This window comes from Ornithodoros turicata, unplaced genomic scaffold, assembly GCF_037126465.1.
Source record: "Ornithodoros turicata isolate Travis unplaced genomic scaffold, ASM3712646v1 Chromosome28, whole genome shotgun sequence".
Taxonomy (NCBI): domain Eukaryota; kingdom Metazoa; phylum Arthropoda; class Arachnida; order Ixodida; family Argasidae; genus Ornithodoros; species Ornithodoros turicata.
The window spans coordinates 851,108-871,500 of record NW_026999351.1 but is presented as its reverse complement, the minus strand read 5'-3'; the positions used below and the strand labels follow the sequence as shown (position 1 = coordinate 871,500).

General features: G+C 44.3%; 1 protein-coding gene across 1 annotated transcript in view; it reads left to right on the top strand.

Annotated features, from left to right (window-relative positions):
- Window positions 1–233: 233 nt before the first annotated feature.
- LOC135373625 (baculoviral IAP repeat-containing protein 2-like) overlaps window positions 234–20,393 on the top strand; it is a 33,243-nt gene continuing 13,083 nt past the window's right edge. The window contains exon 1 of the mRNA XM_064606715.1: window positions 234–363. The gene's annotated coding sequence lies outside the window, so the exon portion shown is untranslated. The remainder of the gene's footprint in view (window positions 364–20,393) is intronic.

Below are 20,393 nucleotides of genomic sequence, written 5' to 3'. Positions count from 1 at the left end.
CAATCACCCAGCAAAGGGCACGTTCGCGAAAGGAGTTCGTGCCGGTGATACACGGAAAGAGAGTACCATTCTTTTTCTGTTACGTTTGAAAAAAAAAAAAAAAAATATGCGCGGTGTCCCAGAAAACCTATCATTGAATAATAATAAAAAAACTACACCACCTAGAGTCATGCAGTCAACGGAGCGGGACCGGCTTGCAACCTTTCTTTCTGCACTGCTTCTGCCCAGATTCCTCAGATATCAAGATTGTGGTGGCAGCACTGTGCGCCTACAGAACCTACAAAAGGACGCTACACCCCTCAGATCACTGCAGTCAGCGGCTTGTTTCACTGTTACTCATATCTGCTTCTGATGTTTGAATAGGTAAGCACGTACAATCAGTAGTCATCAATTTGTAGTGGTTATTGGCGCCGGCGACTGCATCATGAGTGACTGTATTAGTTGCAGAAAGGCTTTGCCTGTTGATGGTCATATGTTGTGCTGTGCAAACTGCAAATATGGGTACTATTCAAATTCGCAATGTTGTGGTGTGAATGACAATACTTTTCGGTGAATGAGTTTTCTAAAGCGGCAGGAATGGGCCTGTCGTACTTGTCGGGCAGATGAGACTCGTTCAGGGCATACTAGCCAAGGCGCTCAACTACCTGCGGCTGCTAATCAGAGTATGAACGATTTCAGAGGTAGCACTGATAAGATTATGGCTGAATTGTTGTCAGTTAAAGCAAGTGTAAGTCAAATTCCTTAACTGAGTGAGAAAGTCGAGGACCTCGTATCAGTGAAGCCCGTAACTGAAACACCACTACCTATCAGGGACACCATCAGTGAGCTTAAAAGCTCAGTTACCTTCCTCTCTGCAGTTTATGATGAAGTTCATGCGACAGTAACCAAAACTGACATCTCAAAGAAGGTAAACCATCTGGAAGATAAGGTGAAAGACCAATCTGAAGTAATCCAGAAACTGCAGACTTCTCTAAATGAAAATGAACAGTACAGTCGAAATTTGAGTCTAGAAATTCATGGTGTTCCTGTAGAGGCGAATGAAAACATAGATGACATAGTCGAAGACATTGCTAAAAAACTTGGTATGTCTGAATTTAAATCAGAACATGTGCAGGCTGCCCACCGCCTTCCAGTGGTGGTGGTGGTGGTGGTGGTGATGGTGAAAGGGCTTGCCGTTGTCGGCCTCACGTAGGTAAGGCAACGTCACGACTGACGCCCTGGGGGAATGTGCGTCCTGGGCCGAGTTCTAAGGGAACTGTGCCGACGTATGTCCGAAAGCGTCTAAGGAAAACCCAGCAAAAACCCCAGACTGCACAGCCAAGTACCACCAATACGAATCGGATTTATCTCTTCGGCGATAAGAAACAAGTGGATGTAGAAAAGGAAGGTTGTTCGTTTGCTGTTCTAAAAAGGTGTTCTGCCGTTTCCCTTCTTTGTCAATGAGAATCTAACACGCTTCTACAGAGAACTGTTGTGGAAGCCCAAACAACGCGCTAAAGAGTGTGCATACAAGTTTGTATGGGTAAAAAATGGAAAGATTTTTGTGAAGAAGGAAGAAAAGGGTTCCATATTGCGCATTACCTCTCAGAGTGATATTGTTAAAATTGTTTGAACGGTATGGATTTATGTACTGCATGGTCTAGCTTCAATGAATTGCAACAGAAGGTAAACGTTTTTAAGACTTCTGGAACTTCTGTTGGTGTTTTGCACATTAATATCAGAAGTATGGGTAGGCATTGGGCGTTATTGCAAGTTACAAATAGCAAAGTGAAAAAATTGGGTCGACATTTTTGTTATAACGGAAATAAACGTTTCCGCTGCTGAATTAGATCTCTATCAGATTCCTTGTTACTCATGTTTTTCGTTCACGCGGGAGAACAGTTGCGGGGGCGGTATAGCTGTTTTTGTTAGAAATGGTATTCTTGCAAGCATAAAGTCAACCATGTGGAAAGGGATGGAGTGCATGGCCTTAAAGATAACTACAGACAATGCTTCATTTGGTTTGTTAACCATATGCCGGCCACCGCAGAGCAATATAACTATTTTTCAGCGAGTTAAGACGGCTTCTTTCTAGTTTTTCTTCCGCTGACATATGTATGATTGGTGATATTAATATTGATGTTTTGAAGCATGAAAAATGTATTGCATGCGATTATTTGAATATTCTTGCGTATTTTGGTATTTCTTCACTGATACAAGTACCTATTAAGGTTGAGCTTCTGGATGATCATCTTGTTTCTTGTTTAGGCCATTTTAATATGAGATGTCGTGACACTTCCGTTTGGGGAGGCGTTGTTGAGGAAAAACTTTCTGATCATTTTCTCCTTTGCATTTATGTGTTGTCAGGATTTGTTAAAACATCCTGCTACCGTACACCAGTTTGTTACTGCTTAAGTTATTGATAATGATATAGCTGACAGACATCTAGCATTGCTTGATTGGAATCATGATTTCAAAGATTGTACGCACTTAAAAATGTACGATATTTTAGTTGGCAAGTTTAGAAAATGCTATGAGATATCGAAAAGGCGAGTAAGATTCCACAAGCGCAAGGTTGAAAATGCGTGGCTTGATAATAATATTCTTCCCTAATTAAGCAAAAGGAAATTTTGTCGCATAGGTGTCGAAGGTTTCCATCAAGACTTAATAAATAAATTCAAGGTCATGCGTAATAGGATAACTGCTCTCATTCGATCAGCGTGTTTAGTAAACCAGTTGCGGGGTGTGCACGCGGAACGTATTCTACATGAATTTTTGCTGAATAGCTTTGGTAGTGTGGACAATCTTGCCGATAAGTTTAGCGATCATTTTACTAGTGTCCCAAGGCAGCGGGTTATTATACTTCCTTTGGTTATGAGTTCCCAGTATTTTCCAATAGGGATTCCTGTGGGTTTCCCGAGTTGCAAGTAGATGATCTGTTGTTTACTGTAAACAGCCTCTGTAATACAAGACGCCCTGGGTGCGATGGCATTCGCTCGATTGACATCAAAAGAAATATTCATCATATTAAACATATCCTGCTTTCTATTTCTAAATGGTATTTTTTCCAATGGTCACGTACATGTTTTATTAAAGCGAGCGGTGATTAGGCCTGTATTTAAGAAAGGCAAGCGTGATAACGTTAAGAATTACCGTCCAATGTCTATTGTCCCGGTTCTTGCATTAATCATGGAAAAATTTATATTCTCGATAATGAATAACTTTGATGCCCGTTTTAAGCTTTTTTCCGAAAACCAGTTCGGTTTCATTGAAGGTCGTGGTACAATAATGCTCTTGGAGAGCCTTAGCGATCTACTTTATGGTGCTTTAGAAAAAAGGCAGATCGCTGTTGGATTATCCTTCGATTTGTCTGGGGCCTTTTACACCATATCCCATGATATTATTTTTCGTCTTATCTCTGCTTATTCAGAAGCGTCTTCTGCGTCTTCTCTGGCTTGTATTACGCTAACCATTTGTCATGCAGTAATTGCCACAAAACAATTCCATCCCGAAAGGTGTTTTCAATAGAATACGCTCTTTTACCGGTGTTTTTGTTGTTAAACACCCATTATACCAGTGTTTTATGAGGAAGACACCTATTTGAAGTGTGCTATAGACAACACCCCTTCATTCGGGTGTAAAGGCAACACCAAAAAGGTGTGCGCCATGGGACAAGCCATTTACAGCAGAAACAGCAAAAAGTTTACTGTGTAGACTCGTCCGCCCAAAAGACTGATTGGTTTTGGCAGTGTGATGTTTTCTCCAATTTCGAGAAAGGGAATTCCGGAATACTCTCAGAAACTGCCGTCTGCTCTTACTACGCTTCACATAAAACTGCACAGGAACTATTCCAGAAATTTGCGTGAGGCTTTCAGGGTTATCGTCGGTAATGAACGAGGAGTAAAAGAGCGCTACAGTTTCGGAATTGACCGCGACTAGAGTCACTAAATAGGGAGCAAAGTAGCGACACTGAGCCACGCCGGTGGGCGAGACCACCATCTTGGGTCCGGACCGGCTGCGTCGCCTAGCGATGCGACGCAAATCTCCCCCTTCTCCGCAGTGAAACTGCGCCCAGTCGAGTCAGCTAGCAACCAAGGAAACATATTTTGGATAGAGGGGACCCAACATGGACGACGCGTTCTTAGAAAGATAAACCACATGGCACGACCGGTCCAACTGCGGACAGCGAACGACGGCTTCTGCAGGGAAAAGGAATGCGATACTTTGACCCTTACTTAGTGACCCTAACCGCTACGGATGCAGCAGTCACTTTAATGCTTGTCAATGCTTGAGCGGCGCCATCCCTTTTGACGATCAACCTGCACTGTAGCGTTAAGGGCAATGTGTATTTGAAAACTTTGAAAGACCGTATGTTTTCTGTGCATACAGAATGTTCCAGCTAAATGCGAACATATATTTTAAAAATAGTTATATCACTTTTTTCGAGATGAAGTCAGTTGCAATATAGTATACGCTGAAGCGCGCTCCTTAAGAGGGTCCTGAGGCTATGTGCAAATTAACTTCCAATAATTAACTGCAAGAGCTACGAAGTTGTCCCAATGGGAATATCTGGTGCCCTCGGTCACCTGATACCGTAGCCGCTTTCTGAACAAAAATTCGGTTCGATAGATTGTCCGCAAAAGTTCGTGAAGAAGCACCTTCTTTTTTCTCTAATTTGCTCATTGTGCATCTTCGGAGACTCTTCTTTCCACAACTTTCTCATTCACACTTTGGCCTTGTCCTTATGATAAAAAAAATTACTAATGCATTTCACTTAATTCATTACAAAACGGAATTGGTTCGAGCATCCTCACACCCATGGTAACACGATGCAGTCACTCTTTTTGACGTGCGATGTGCCACTGTTTCACAACTTTGGCTCATTTTGCGTGATACAGCCTGTATATTGTGTGCAATAGACAAGCAGTAGTCCATGATATGTTGTTCCTGCGAACCTTTGGGAGTACGATATGGGAGTACGATATGGGAGTACGATATGGGGGTATGATATTTTGGGAGTAGGACATACTAACTGGGCCTTTATTCTTTCTGAAGAAGACAACCTTGACTCTGAGTCCTCGAGCAATTCTGCCGGAAGCTCCGCATCCAATAAGAATCATTTCCCAATTTTCACAAACATAACACACGTTGTGAGCAGTAAAGTGACCCAGTGCAAAGCGTAAACCACAGCAATAAACTTTCAACGCGATAGAAGGATCTCTGAGCCAAAACCTTGTCGGAAGTTGTGTCTGTAGAGATTGCGATGAAAATGGATGCTCTGAGTTTGGAACACAGAAGAGTCAACAACACAACACACAAAAATCAAATATCAACTGCCTAGGACCAATGAAAGCGTAAAGTCACTCAAAAAGGTTAGCCATCTGTAGGACTCGAACCCACACCTTCTGTGTTAGCGGTCGAGGGCTGTACCAATTGTGCTAAGCTAACACACCTCCCAACGGCTTCCAAGGTTGCGTCAATTGAAGGGACAAACACATCCCACTCGCTCACTCATTTTATTTTCACTCTTACACGTTTCCTCGCTTACGCACACATTCATGCGTTTATTTCACCACCGTTTCATACGTCAATTTCCATCGTGTTCAACAGATGCTGCTTGGGTCTCCGCTTCGTATGAATGTGTGCGCGTGTGAGAAACCATGCAAGAGTGAAATTGGAATGAGTGAGTGGATGTGTGTGTTCCTCCAAATGACGCAACCTTGGAAAGGGCTGTGGAGTTGTGTTAGCTTAGCTCAATTTGTAGAGCCCTGGACCAATGGAGCCCTCGACGTCAATATAGAATATGTGCGTTCGAGTCTTACAGCTGGCTAACCTTTTCAATGACTTCCTCCTTTCATTGTATAGAGTGCATGCTAGTAGTATAGGGGGGACCGCTATAAGGACATCCTTTTTCTAATCCAGTTCTAGGAATTTCTAATCCAACACAAGCCAGTTCTAATCCCTCTGGTTAGTGGCCCCACTTTGATTGACAGGCCCCTTTTTGGCTCGCCCATTCATGCTGATTGGTTTGAGATGACCCCACTTCGATTTACAGGCCCCTTGTTTAGCTCCACCCCTTCACGCTGATTGGTTCAAAATGACCCCACTTTGATTGACAGGCCCCCTTTTGGCTCCGCCCACTTCACGCAGATTGGCCCCTCCAAACCTACTGATTGCTGATTGATCCATCCACTTCGCGCTGATTGGCTCCTTCTAGGACAGCTGATCGGCCAACCCAGTGACCCCGCTACAGCTCTATCTTAGACAAACAAAAGGAATACATTGCAACGTTTATTGAGTACATCATGGCTGTCTTGGAGAGATTGATTCCTTTGATGCTGGGCATGGTTCCTCGGAAGTGACGAATCATGAAGGTGTCTCTGGGACAGCGGCTAAGAAAAGTTTCATCCTCCGTGAGTTGACACATTCCACGCGCACTGGACGCTTACGTCCAGTGGTTGAAGGCACGTGCGTAGCGATCCAGTAGCGTTCTTGTCCAGCTTAATGTTGGACCGCATAGGTACCACATACCAATCTGTGATAGTGAAGATATCACCAGGGCATTCAAGCGAGTAGGTGTGCTTATCCTTCTCAAGTTTCATGCGTCTTCAGTTGCAGGTGTCCAGCGCCAGCGTGCATGAGACGAGCGAGAAGAGAACGAGCTACCATATCCTTCCACTGGTCCAACTGACGCTACTCCTTCTCATCCTCTGCATTATCTGAGGAGAGAAAGAATGCCCAGTTAAATCACGCTATCTCCGTCATACACTCAAGCTTACCATATTCGCAGCTTCCGTATGGGTAGGAGTCGATGTCATTGTAGAGGTATCGTTTGTCGTCGTACGCCATCAGACTTCTTTTCACATTTCTGATGGTGTACATGCACTGTTTCTTTCCCACTATTGACACCTGTTCGTGCGATATGCTAGTGTGCTTGAACAGGGTATCGTGGTACGTATCATGGAGGAGGTGTTTGCGCACAATGTTCTTTTTGACCCCTTTAGCTCTTGCAATTTGTTTTCCCCCAGCTAGTTTGATGGAGTACATTTTGGCTTTCAAGCATATTACTTCCTCTATGGGTATGCTACCGGTTTCACTTTTGAATGCACCAAGCCTACCACGATTCCTCTCGCTGTACAGTGGATGACCCCGATCGAAGGAAGACAAGTCTAAATGGTCGTCGGCGATCACACGTAACTGATCTTCGTAATCCTTGCAGAATAGGCCGAGGATCAGAGAATCCGTGTCAAAGTAGCAGGTAATCACCGGACAAGTGAGCTTGCTCAGCAGAGTTTCGTAGTAGAACGAGTACATCGTTAATTTACTCAGTTCTAAAATCGTGAAGCCAATCTGCAAGGGGAAATCACATCGCACTTTTCTTTTGCGCATTTCGTACATGACACAATCGGGGGACAAAATTTCCATTCGCACGCATTCTGCCCGACTCCCGAGGCGACTCGCCGTCTCCTCATCGAAGGCTACTCGAATATCCCTCATGTTAAATTTATTTAAAAGCGTTCTTCCAAAGACCGCATTATTTGAGATTTTGTAGAAATTTTTTTCAAACGTCGTGCCTGAGGCAACGCGCCTGGCAACATTGTCCTCAATGTAGGGACGCAGGAATGGTGCCTGACGAAATTTTAGAATTCGGTGAATTTTTGTCACCCTCATGCCCAATCTACAGTAGAGTGCGAGCAGTGCGTAATGAACGACGTACTCGACCTTGTCCTTGCACGTCAGCAACAGCTTTTTGCTGTTAGCTGGCTGATACATTAATTCTTCGAGAAGACCTCGCTGGAATGGCGAGAGCCATTCCTCCGGGACCACAGCCTTCTCGGGAGCCAGGGGGAAGTACCGCGTTAGAGCGTGGATAGATTTTGGATACTCCAAGTCGCACACATACACGTACCCCACCTCCGAATCTGTGGGGTGACGCATAAAATCCACGGAGCTAAAATCCTCGACCCACTCGAAATCGCCGACGGGGAGGTGCTTTACCATACTGAATCCGTAAAGATTGTTGCAATCTATGTATGATATGTACACCTCCTCTTTTTCGGGATCATAGCCACTACACAGAGGGTTGTTAGCCCGCAAATGACGCCTGCTCGCCTGACAGAGCCCGCCCCTAACACCCGACTCGATGGTTCTGTACATGTCCTCGTCGATGATTAACTCCAATTTTGCCTGCGTGTAATTTAGAGCACATTGCCACGAATAGGATGCCAGAGAAACACAACGAAGCAATTCTAATCCACGCGCGTCGTAGCACAGTCGTCGAAAGTGCTGCATTACATCAGCATGTAATAGGGCATCCGTTTTCAGGTACAGTGCATTATAATCCCTCAGATTCGAGCATCCAAAATGTTCAAATACTTGCAGCGCATACTGGTAGTCTTCCTCGCTTATATCCTCCCCAGTGAGATCATTTCGGAAGGCAGATTTTGCCGGCAGAGCCAATTCGTCGTACACCGCAAAAGAATTAACGTGGCTGTATGGGAATACACCTTTACGAAGCAGAATTTTGTAGTCGTTTCCAAATACCTGCTTCAGGCACTGGAACGCCTCTGCGCCCCCCATGGATTTGACGGTTTCCACGAGCTCTCCCAGCGACGAATTTAGGTACTGCATGGTATCTCTGAATAGGAAGGTGCCAATTTCGAACGATCGAATTTTTTCCATGGAACTGGCAACGATGAAGGGAGCTCGCTTCCACCCGAGAAGGTGAAATTCCCGCAGCAGTCCGGCCAAATCGTAGGCCAGATTGTGCACCATGATCGGTAATTTTTCTCTCGTCGTGCACGCCACGTTACAGGGGCTGCACAGCGTCGCAATGTAATTTGTGTCCCCGGCAGTACATCGCTTGGAATGGTCGTGATGACGGACACGGGGTAGATCTCGCGTGAACTCCCGTTTACAGTATGCGCAATGGGTGGCAGCTCTGTGCTCGGCCCGTTGCTCATCATTCAGCACCATTGTGGCGGGGCAGGCATTCAGGGCAACCACCTCGTCCCGCATTTCCATCAAAGCCTTCACGCACTGCCTCGCGGAATCTTCACCGTGGTGCGTCCTGACGCGCATCACCTTCGAGTCGTGGGTGCGCACGAGCACGGCACAGAAGCTAGAGGTGATGTGACGCTGCATGCCAACACCACTGGGCGCGAGTACGCTCTCTGTGTCCAACGCGACGACGTAGTTGTACTGCTGCTTGTACTGTATTTTATTAAATTCTACAAAATTTTTGCCAGGTTCGCAAAATTCCAATAAGATTTCGTTCACGTCCGCGCACAGGCGACGATGTTTCGCCATGCTCTTTTCCTCGTTAAAAGAGCGCGTGCAACGTTCGCATACGAAACACCTATTGTCTCTCATCAGTAATCGTTCGAGGGACTTGATTCCAAAAAAATGTTCATCTATAGCCAATAAGTGAATTTTCTTTTCACACTCGAGTTTTGGGGGTCGCGACACGTGCACTCCCTGATCGACGTACTCGTACACGTAAACGGATATCTTGTTTTTGTCTTCGAATTCGTCCAGATCAGAAAATGAAACGGGGAAGTGGCTTGGCCACCAGTAATCTACTGCATAATTTTCACATTTTTTCCACGAATTCCTTTCCTGTGGGTGCAGGAGAGCGAGCGTATTGTATTTAAAACATTCGCCCTCCTTGCGTGCTGGTAAATGGATATTCGTTAACACGTTCCTGCGTTTAGCCAGATTCGTGGGAAGTACCCCATTGCACCCGAATTTTTTAGTTTTCACAGCAGAAATACACATTTGAACTTTTTGGACGTCAGTGGATACAAACCCACTACCTTCGCGCTGGTAATTTTCAATGCGCCCGGTGGACTCCTGAATCACATCCATCAAAGTATTTGCGATAGCTCCGTCGCTGTGGACTTCGCGAGCAAGCGCCATAAAATGAGCTATGTGTGCGGTTACATCCCCTCGATTTTCTTTCATCATTAGAACGTCAGAACAAATGCAAAACCTAAAGGGTATTCTTTGCGCTCGCAAAATAGCAATTATATCGTGGAGGTGGTTTATTAAATATTGTCGCAAGTCCTCTACTCCCTGATCGTGAACAGATGCCAATAGCACAAACGCTTTGACGATACCTCGAAATGCGCTCTCAGTTTGAAAGAAAGGCAGGAAGGAAATGTCCACATAGGGATGCGATCGCTCGACGTGAGCATGCAATGTGGCAGGTGAAATGTCTGGAGAAGATGGTCAATTCCCTTCCAATGGCTCATCATCCCCGATATCATGAGGATCAAAAAAGCAGAACACGCATCTAGGCACTGAAAAAAAGAAGAAACACTAAGAAAACGTGCGCCACAGAGCGTGGATGAAAAATACTCACTCTTGAAGCGAGCTCCGCACACTCCCGAAGTGACGCGAAGACTGCTGCCTCTTTACACATCCTCCCCATTTATATAGCGGCGACCTCGCTGCATGCCCCAACATGCACGGGTGCGGCGAGTCGTCATAGCCTAAAAATAACCTGCTCTGCATGTTCAAGGTCGCAGCTTGCCCTTGGCTTCACGTAATGCTCCGTCCGCCTACACCATTGCCGTACCTGAGCGCAAAGTTCGCTCTCATCACATGTCATTCCGATATGCAAGTTGCTTTCATGAGCAGGCACACAACCATCCCTTTTTGTTCACAGTGGCTGTGGAATTTCAATAATATTACTTAAAAGAAACAAATTGCAGTGAAATGCAGATTCATCTCACAGGAATTTCTACCCTCAGCGTTAAACCCTCAGATACCAGCATTTCTGCTCAAATAGCAAAATAGCTATGACCTCAAAAATTAAACACATGCTAACAAACTACCATCAACTGCTATCAGACAATTATTGCATAATGCTAAATACTCAATTGCATTGCCCCTAAGTGAAGAAAGCGCAGGACAAGGGTACACAAATTCACTTAAGCGATGAGGGAAAAGGCTTAAGACCTCAGGTCACCACACATCGCCACGCAGCTAACACAAGATAACAACAAGATACTAGCGGCGGGTAAGATTGTAACACTGCTAAACAAGCCCCAACATGCCATGATGACGTCACAAACCAGGAAAAAAGCACACACAGCAGCTCAGGAATGCACAAGGAGAGGTGCTTTATTGGAATCTCTACTCCTGGCTCAGACACCAACATTTCTGCTCAAATACCCATAACTGCAAGATTAAGCACTGCTTACTTTATCAAGATATCGAACACCCAACAAAATGAAACAAACAACCCCACTTCCACTGACAGAGCACTATTCACCTTTTACGCAGGAGGCTTTCTTCTACATAAAAGTAGAGAAAATAAGAAAAGAGCAGCGAAAAATTACACGCACTTTTGCTCGCATAGCTATAAGAGAAAAAATAAAATAAAATAAAATAACGACGCACACGCTAATAAACTGTGACAAAGACACCCATTTCTGCTATCAGATAATTATTGCATAATGCTACATACAGTCGCATTGTCCCTGCGTAAAGAAACCGCAGGACAAGGGTACACAAATTCACTTAAACGATGAGAAAGGCTTAAGACCTCAGGAATAATCGCAGAGTCACCACACATCGCTACGCAGTTAACAAAAGATAACAACAAGATACTAGCGGCGGGTAAAATTGTAACACTACTAAACAAGCCCCAACATGCCATGATGACGTCACAAACCAGGAAAAAAGCACACACGCGCGCACACAGCAGCTCAGGAATGCACAAGGAGAGGTGCTTTATTGGAATCTCTACTCCAGGCTCAGACTGCTCAAATACCCATAACTGCAAGATTAAGCACTGCTTACTTCATCGAGCACCCAACAAAATCTAACAAACAAACAAACAAAAACAAACAAACCCACTTTCCGTGATAGAACACCATTCAGCTTTACCAAGTGATTTTCTTCTGCTTTAGCAGTCAAAGAAGAAAAGAGCAATGAAAAATTACACGTACTTTCGCCTGAATAGCTATAACTGCAAAAAAAAAAAAAAAAAAGACGAGGCACATGCTAATAAACGGGGGAAAAAGGCACTCATTTCTGCTATCAGATTATTATTGCATAATGCTACATACACAGTCGCGTTGTCCCAGTGAAAAGAGAGCACAGGACAAGGGTACACAAATCGAATTGGGAAAATCACTTCTACTCGCGCAGCATAATACGCTGTTTTTTTTTACGGGTGAAAATTACAATAAGAAGCCACCTGCTATGCAAGTGCAACAACCCTTATTTTTAAACCAACACTTCATGCAATACCACATAAATTTATCACTCGAGTCACACGAAAAGGCATACACAATGTACTTACTGGTTAAGTGGGGTCACAGTTGCACACACACACACACACAACACAGACACAACGAGCGACAGTGGAAAATAAGAAATTACACGCAATTCTGCTCGAATAGTAAAGTGTCAAGCATGACAAAACAGATTTTCTACCACCAGAAAATTATTAAACAGAATAACACAATATTCGCAAAAATTAAGCTTGTGTGGCAAACACACAACCTGAGGAACACACCTATTCACATCTGCTTTCTGAATTTGTTATACAGGCGTGAGCGATTCGATAAGAATAAAGCACGCTGCTTGGAGAAAGCATATATCATGTGTAACGCAGTCTACTCTATTGAAAATGCGATAAACCTTATTTTTCAAACAAAAAAATCACAGTCGGCATAATATACGGCAATATCGGCAATATCACTGAAGTCAAACACAATGAACTTACCTGTCAAGTGGGAACCCAGCTGCACAAACGCGCACGCACACTCACACATTTTTAGTGCCTCACAACGAGCAAAAACCCAAGGTCTATTCACAGCCACATAAATTCATATTATTCCTCACGTCAATAATTATCCAACCATCGTCAAAACGGGGAACACGCATATGCCAATGCGAAACAATAGGCCTTCCCGCCGGATGTAATACGATATCGCCAGTCGACCGTCCCAAAGCAAAAAAGAAACACAGCATCTCAGGAATCCATGTTGCCTATACATCCAAGAACAGCGTGCAGCAATTATAACACAGAATGAGATTCATTTCCTTGTACTTTTGTTTTGCTTGCATATAAATATTTCACAAGAAATATTAGAGAGTGAAAAAGGAGAACAGCATTCGCTACACCCTGTAGCTCTTATCATTTTTAAACAAACCAGTTTTCATGTGTTCATAACCACACTACCATTCATTAAATAGGGGCAGTCACTAATGATTCAAATAAGATAAAATATCATTCCATCATCATTGATTGCAAACTTCACGCAAGAATAAGCAACTGCTGCGTGTCGTTTTTTTCTTATAAGAAACACCAAATGGACTCAATCTCGCCCTGTTAAATACCAACAGCAACGATTTTTTTTGTATTTTGTATTTATTTTTGTCCTTTCCAGCAGCTCATTACTTTGTGCGAGTCATCAAAAATTAAAAATTTCTGATCTGCTGATAAAACAGTGTACGGGGAAACGATAACGGAGCGCGCGTCATTGCGTCAAGCGTGTCCTAACTGCGTGAACGGGCCCAATGCTGCTCACGTGGGGGCACACTGTTTTATCAGCAGATCAGAAATTTTTAATTTTTGATGACTCGCACAAAGTAATGAGCTGCTGGAAAGGACAAAAATAAATACAAAATACAAAAAAAAATCGTTGCTGTTGGTATTTAACAGGGCGAGATTGAGTCCATTTGGTGTTTCTTATAAGAAAAATACGACACGCAGCAGTTGCTTATTCTTGCGTGAAGTTTGCAATCAATGATGATGGAATGATATTTTATCTTATTTGAATCATTAGTGACTGCCCCTATTTAATGAATGGTAGTGTGGTTATGAACACATGAAAACTGGTTTGTTTAAAAATGATAAGAGCTACAGGGTGTAGCGAATGCTGTTCTCCTTTTTCACTCTCTAATATTTCTTGTGAAATATTTATATGCAAGCAAAACAAAAGTACAAGGAAATGAATCTCATTCTGTGTTATAATTGCTGCACGCTGTTCTTGGATGTATAGGCAACATGGATTCCTGAGATGCTGTGTTTCTTTTTTGCTTTGGGACGGTCGACTGGCGATATCGTATTACATCCGGCGGGAAGGCCTATTGTTTCGCATTGGCATATGCGTGTTCCCCGTTTTGACGATGGTTGGATAATTATTGACGTGAGGAATAATATGAATTTATGTGGCTGTGAATAGACCTTGGGTTTTTGCTCGTTGTGAGGCACTAAAAATGTGTGAGTGTGCGTGCGCGTTTGTGCAGCTGGGTTCCCACTTGACAGGTAAGTTCATTGTGTTTGACTTCAGTGATATTGCCGATATTGCCGTATATTATGCCGACTGTGATTTTTTTGTTTGAAAAATAAGGTTTATCGCATTTTCAATAGAGTAGACTGCGTTACACATGATATATGCTTTCTCCAAGCAGCGTGCTTTATTCTTATCGAATCGCTCACGCCTGTATAACAAATTCAGAAAGCAGATGTGAATAGGTGTGTTCCTCAGGTTGTGTGTTTGCCACACAAGCTTAATTTTTGCGAATATTGTGTTATTCTGTTTAATAATTTTCTGGTGGTAGAAAATCTGTTTTGTCATGCTTGACACTTTACTATTCGAGCAGAATTGCGTGTAATTTCTTATTTTCCACTGTCGCTCGTTGTGTCTGTGTTGTGTGTGTGTGTGTGTGCAACTGTGACCCCACTTAACCAGTAAGTACATTGTGTATGCCTTTTCGTGTGACTCGAGTGATAAATTTATGTGGTATTGCATGAAGTGTTGGTTTAAAAATAAGGGTTGTTGCACTTGCATAGCAGGTGGCTTCTTATTGTAATTTTCACCCGTAAAAAAAAAACAGCGTATTATGCTGCGCGAGTAGAAGTGATTTTCCCAATTCGATTTGTGTACCCTTGTCCTGTGCTCTCTTTTCACTGGGACAACGCGACTGTGTATGTAGCATTATGCAATAATAATCTGATAGCAGAAATGAGTGCCTTTTTCCCCCGTTTATTAGCATGTGCCTCGTCTTTTTTTTTTTTTTTGCAGTTATAGCTATTCAGGCGAAAGTACGTGTAATTTTTCATTGCTCTTTTCTTCTTTGACTGCTAAAGCAGAAGAAAATCACTTGGTAAAGCTGAATAGTGTTCTATCACGGAAAGTGGGTTTGTTTGTTTTTGTTTGTTTGTTTGTTAGATTTTGTTGGGTGCTCGATGAAGTAAGCAGTGCTTAATCTTGCAGTTATGGGTATTTGAGCAGTCTGAGCCTGGAGTAGAGATTCCAATAAAGCACCTCTCCTTGTGCATTCCTGAGCTGCTGTGTGCGCGCGCGTGTGCTTTTTTCCTGGTTTGTGACGTCATCATGGCATGTTGGGGCTTGTTTAGTAGTGTTACAATTTTACCCGCCGCTAGTATCTTGTTGTTATCTTTTGTTAACTGCGTAGCGATGTGTGGTGACTCTGCGATTATTCCTGAGGTCTTAAGCCTTTCTCATCGTTTAAGTGAATTTGTGTACCCTTGTCCTGTGGTTTCTTTACGCAGGGACAATGCGACTGTATGTAGCATTATGCAATAATTATCTGATAGCAGAAATGGGTGTCTTTGTCACAGTTTATTAGCGTGTGCGTCGTTATTTTATTTTATTTTATTTTTCTCTTATAGCTATGCGAGCAAAAGTGCGTGTAATTTTTCGCTGCTCTTTTCTTATTTTCTCTACTTTTATGTAGAAGAAAGCCTCCTGCGTAAAAGGTGAATAGTGCTCTGTCAGTGGAAGTGGGGTTGTTTGTTTCATTTTGTTGGGTGTTCGATATCTTGATAAAGTAAGCAGTGCTTAATCTTGCAGTTATGGGTATTTGAGCAGAAATGTTGGTGTCTGAGCCAGGAGTAGAGATTCCAATAAAGCACCTCTCCTTGTGCATTCCTGAGCTGCTGTGTGTGCTTTTTTCCTGGTTTGTGACGTCATCATGGCATGTTGGGGCTTGTTTAGCAGTGTTACAATCTTACCCGCCGCTAGTATCTTGTTGTTATCTTGTGTTAGCTGCGTGGCGATGTGTGGTGACCTGAGGTCTTAAGCCTTTTCCCTCATCGCTTAAGTGAATTTGTGTACCCTTGTCCTGCGCTTTCTTCACTTAGGGGCAATGCAATTGAGTATTTAGCATTATGCAATAATTGTCTGATAGCAGTTGATGGTAGTTTGTTAGCATGTGTTTAATTTTTGAGGTCATAGCTATTTTGCTATTTGAGCAGAAATGCTGGTATCTGAGGGTTTAACGCTGAGGGTAGAAATTCCTGTGAGATGAATCTGCATTTCACTGCAATTTGTTTCTTTTAAGTAATATTATTGAAATTCCACAGCCACTGTGAACAAAAAGGGATGGTTGTGTGCCTGCTCATGAAAGCAACTTGCATATCGGAATGACATGTGATGAGAGCGAACTTTGCGCTCAGGTACGGCAATGGTGTAGGCGGACGGAGCATTACGTGAAGCCAAGGGCAAGCTGCGACCTTGAACATGCAGAGCAGGTTATTTTTAGGCTATGACGACTCGCCGCACCCGTGCATGTTGGGGCATGCAGCGAGGTCGCCGCTATATAAATGGGGAGGATGTGTAAAGAGGCAGCAGTCTTCGCATCGCTTCGGGAGTGTGTGGAGCTCGCTTCAAAAGTAAGTATTTTTCATCCACGCTCTGTGGCGCACGTTTTCTTAGTGTTTCTTCTTTTTTTCAGTGCCTAGATGCGTGTTCTGCTTTTTTGATCCTCATGATATCGGGGATGATGAGCCATTGGAAGGGAATTGACCATCTTCTCCAGACATTTCACCTGCCACATTGCATGCTCACGTCGAGCGATCGCATCCCTATGTGGACATTTCCTTCCTGCCTTTCTTTCAAACTGATAGCGCATTTCGAGGTACCGTCAAAGCGTTTGTGCTATTGGCATCTGTTCACGATCAGGGAGTAGAGGACTTGCGACAATATTTAATAAACCACCTCCACGATATAATTGCTATTTTGCGAGCGCAAAGAATACCCTTTAGGTTTTGCATTTGTTCTGACGTTCTAATGATGAAAGAAAATCGAGGGGATGTAACCACGCACATAGCTCATTTTATGGCGCTTGCTCGCGAAGTCCACAGCGACGGAGCTATCGCAAATACTTTGATGGATGTGATTCAGGAGTCCACCGGGCGCATTGAAAATTACCAGCGCGAAGGTAGTGGGTTTGTATCCACTGACGTCCAAAAAGTTCAAATGTGTATTTCTGCTGTGAAAACTAAAAAATTCGGGTGCAATGGGGTACTTCCCACGAATCTGGCTAAACGCAGGAACGTGTTAACGAATATCCATTTACCAGCACGCAAGGAGGGCGAATGTTTTAAATACAATACGCTCGCTCTCCTGCACCCACAGGAAAGGAATTCGTGGAAAAAATGTGAAAATTATGCAGTAGATTACTGGTGGCCAAGCCACTTCCCCGTTTCATTTTCTGATCTGGACGAATTCGAAGACAAAAACAAGATATCCGTTTACGTGTACGAGTACGTCGATCAGGGAGTGCACGTGTCGCGACCCCCAAAACTCGAGTGTGAAAAGAAAATTCACTTATTGGCTATAGATGAACATTTTTTTGGAATCAAGTCCCTCGAACGATTACTGATGAGAGACAATAGGTGTTTCGTATGCGAACGTTGCACGCGCTCTTTTAACGAGGAAAAGAGCATGGCGAAACATCGTCGCCTGTGCGCGGACGTGAACGAAATCTTATTGGAATTTTGCGAACCTGGCAAAAATTTTGTAGAATTTAATAAAATACAGTACAAGCAGCAGTACAACTACGTCGTCGCGTTGGACACGGAGAGCGTACTCGCGCCCAGTGGTGTTGGCATGCAGCGTCACGTCACCTCTAGCTTCTCTGCCGTGCTCGTGCGCACCCACGACTCGAAGGTGATGCGCGTCAGGACGCACCACGGTGAAGATTCCGCGAGGCAGTGCGTGAAGGCTTTGATGGAAATGCGGGACGAGATGGTTGCCCTGAATGCCTGCCCCGCCACAATGGTGCTGAATGATGAGCAACGGGCCGAGCACAGAGCTGCCACCCATTGCGCATACTGTAAACGGGAGTTCACGCGAGATCTACCCCGTATCCGTCATCACGACCATTCCAAGCGATGTACTACCGGGGACACAAATTACATTGCGACGCTGTGCAGCCCCTGTAACGTGGCGTGCACGACGAGAGAAAAATTACCGATCATGGTGCACAATCTGGCCTACGATTTGGCCGGACTGCTGCGGGAATTTCACCTTCTCGGGTGGAAGCGAGCTCCCTTCATCGTTGCCAGTTCCATGGAAAAAATTCGATCGTTCGAAATTGGCACCTTCCTATTCAGAGATACCATGCAGTACCTAAATTCGTCGCTGGGAGAGCTCGTGGAAACCGTCAAATCCATGGGGGGCGCAGAGGCGTTCCAGTGCCTGAAGCAGGTACTTGGAAACGACTACGAAATTCTGCTTCGTAAAGGTGTATTCCCATATAGCCACGTTAATTCTTTTGCGGTGTACGACGAATTGGCTCTGCCGGCAAAATCTGCCTTCCGAAATGATCTCACTGGGGAGGATATAAGCGAGGAAGACTACCAGTATGCGCTGCAAGTACTTGAACATTTTGGATGCTCGAATCTGAGGGATTATAATGCACTGTACCTGAAAACGGATGCCCTATTACATGCTGATGTAATGCAGCACTTTCGACGACTGTGCTACGACGCGCGTGGATTAGAATTGCTTCGTTGTGTTTCTCTGGCATCCTATTCGTGGCAATGTGCTCTAAATTACACGCAGGCAAAATTGGAGTTAATCATCGACGAGGACATGTACAGAACCATCGAGTCGGGTGTTAGGGGCGGGCTCTGTCAGGCGAGCAGGCGTCATTTGCGGGCTAACAACCCTCTGTGTAGTGGCTATGATCCCGAAAAAGAGGAGGTGTACATATCATACATAGATTGCAACAATCTTTACGGATTCAGTATGGTAAAGCACCTCCCCGTCGGCGATTTCGAGTGGGTCGAGGATTTTAGCTCTGTGGATTTTATGCGTCACCCCACGGATTCGGAGGTGGGGTACGTGTATGTGTGTGACTTGGAGTATCCAAAATCTATCCACGCTCTAACGCGGTACTTCCCCCTGGCTCCCGAGAAGGCTGTGGTCCCGGAGGAATGGCTCTCGCCATTCCAGCGAGGTCTTCTCGAAGAATTAATGTATCAGCCAGCTAACAGCAAAAAGCTGTTGCTGACGTGCAAGGACAAGGTCGAGTACGTCGTTCATTACGCACTGCTCGCACTCTACTGTAGATTGGGCATGAGGGTGACAAAAATTCACCGAATTCTAAAATTTCGTCAGGCACCATTCCTGCGTCCCTACATTGAGGACAATGTTGAGAGGCGCGTTGCCTCAGGCACGACGTTTGAAAAAAATTTCTACAAAATCTCAAATAATGCGGTCTTTGGAAGAACGCTTTTAAATAAATTTAACATGAGGGATATTCGAGTAGCCTTCGATGAGGAGACGGCGAGTCGCCTCGGGAGTCGGGCAGAATGCGTGCGAATGGAAATTTTGTCCCCCGATTGTGTCATGTACGAAATGCGCAAAAGAAAAGTGCGATGTGATTTCCTCTTGCAGATTGGCTTCACGATTTTAGAACTGAGTAAATTAACGATGTACTCGTTCTACTACGAAACTCTGCTGAGCAAGCTCACTTGTCCGGTGATTACCTGCTACTTTGACACGGATTCTCTGATCCTCGGCCTATTCTGCAAGGATTACGAAGATCAGTTACGTGTGATCGCCGACGACCATTTAGACTTGTCTTCCTTCGATCGGGGTCATCCACTGTACAGCGAGAGGAATCGTGGTAGGCTTGGTGCATTCAAAAGTGAAACCGGTAGCATACCCATAGAGGAAGTAATATGCTTGAAAGCCAAAATGTACTCCATCAAACTAGCTGGGGGAAAACAAATTGCAAGAGCTAAAGGGGTCAAAAAGAACATTGTGCGCAAACACCTCCTCCATGATACGTACCACAATACCCTGTTCAAGCACACTAGCATATCGCACGAACAGGTGTCAATAGTGGGAAAGAAACAGTGCATGTACACCATCAGAAATGTGAAAAGAAGTCTGATGGCGTACGACGACAAACGATACCTCTACAATGACATCGACTCCTACCCATACGGAAGCTGCGAATATGGTAAGCTTGAGTGTATGACGGAGATAGCGTGATTTAACTGGGCATTCTTTCTCTCCTCAGATAATGCAGAGGATGAGAAGGAGTAGCGTCAGTTGGACCAGTGGAAGGATATGGTAGCTCGTTCTCTTCTCGCTCGTCTCATGCACGCTGGCGCTGGACACCTGCAACTG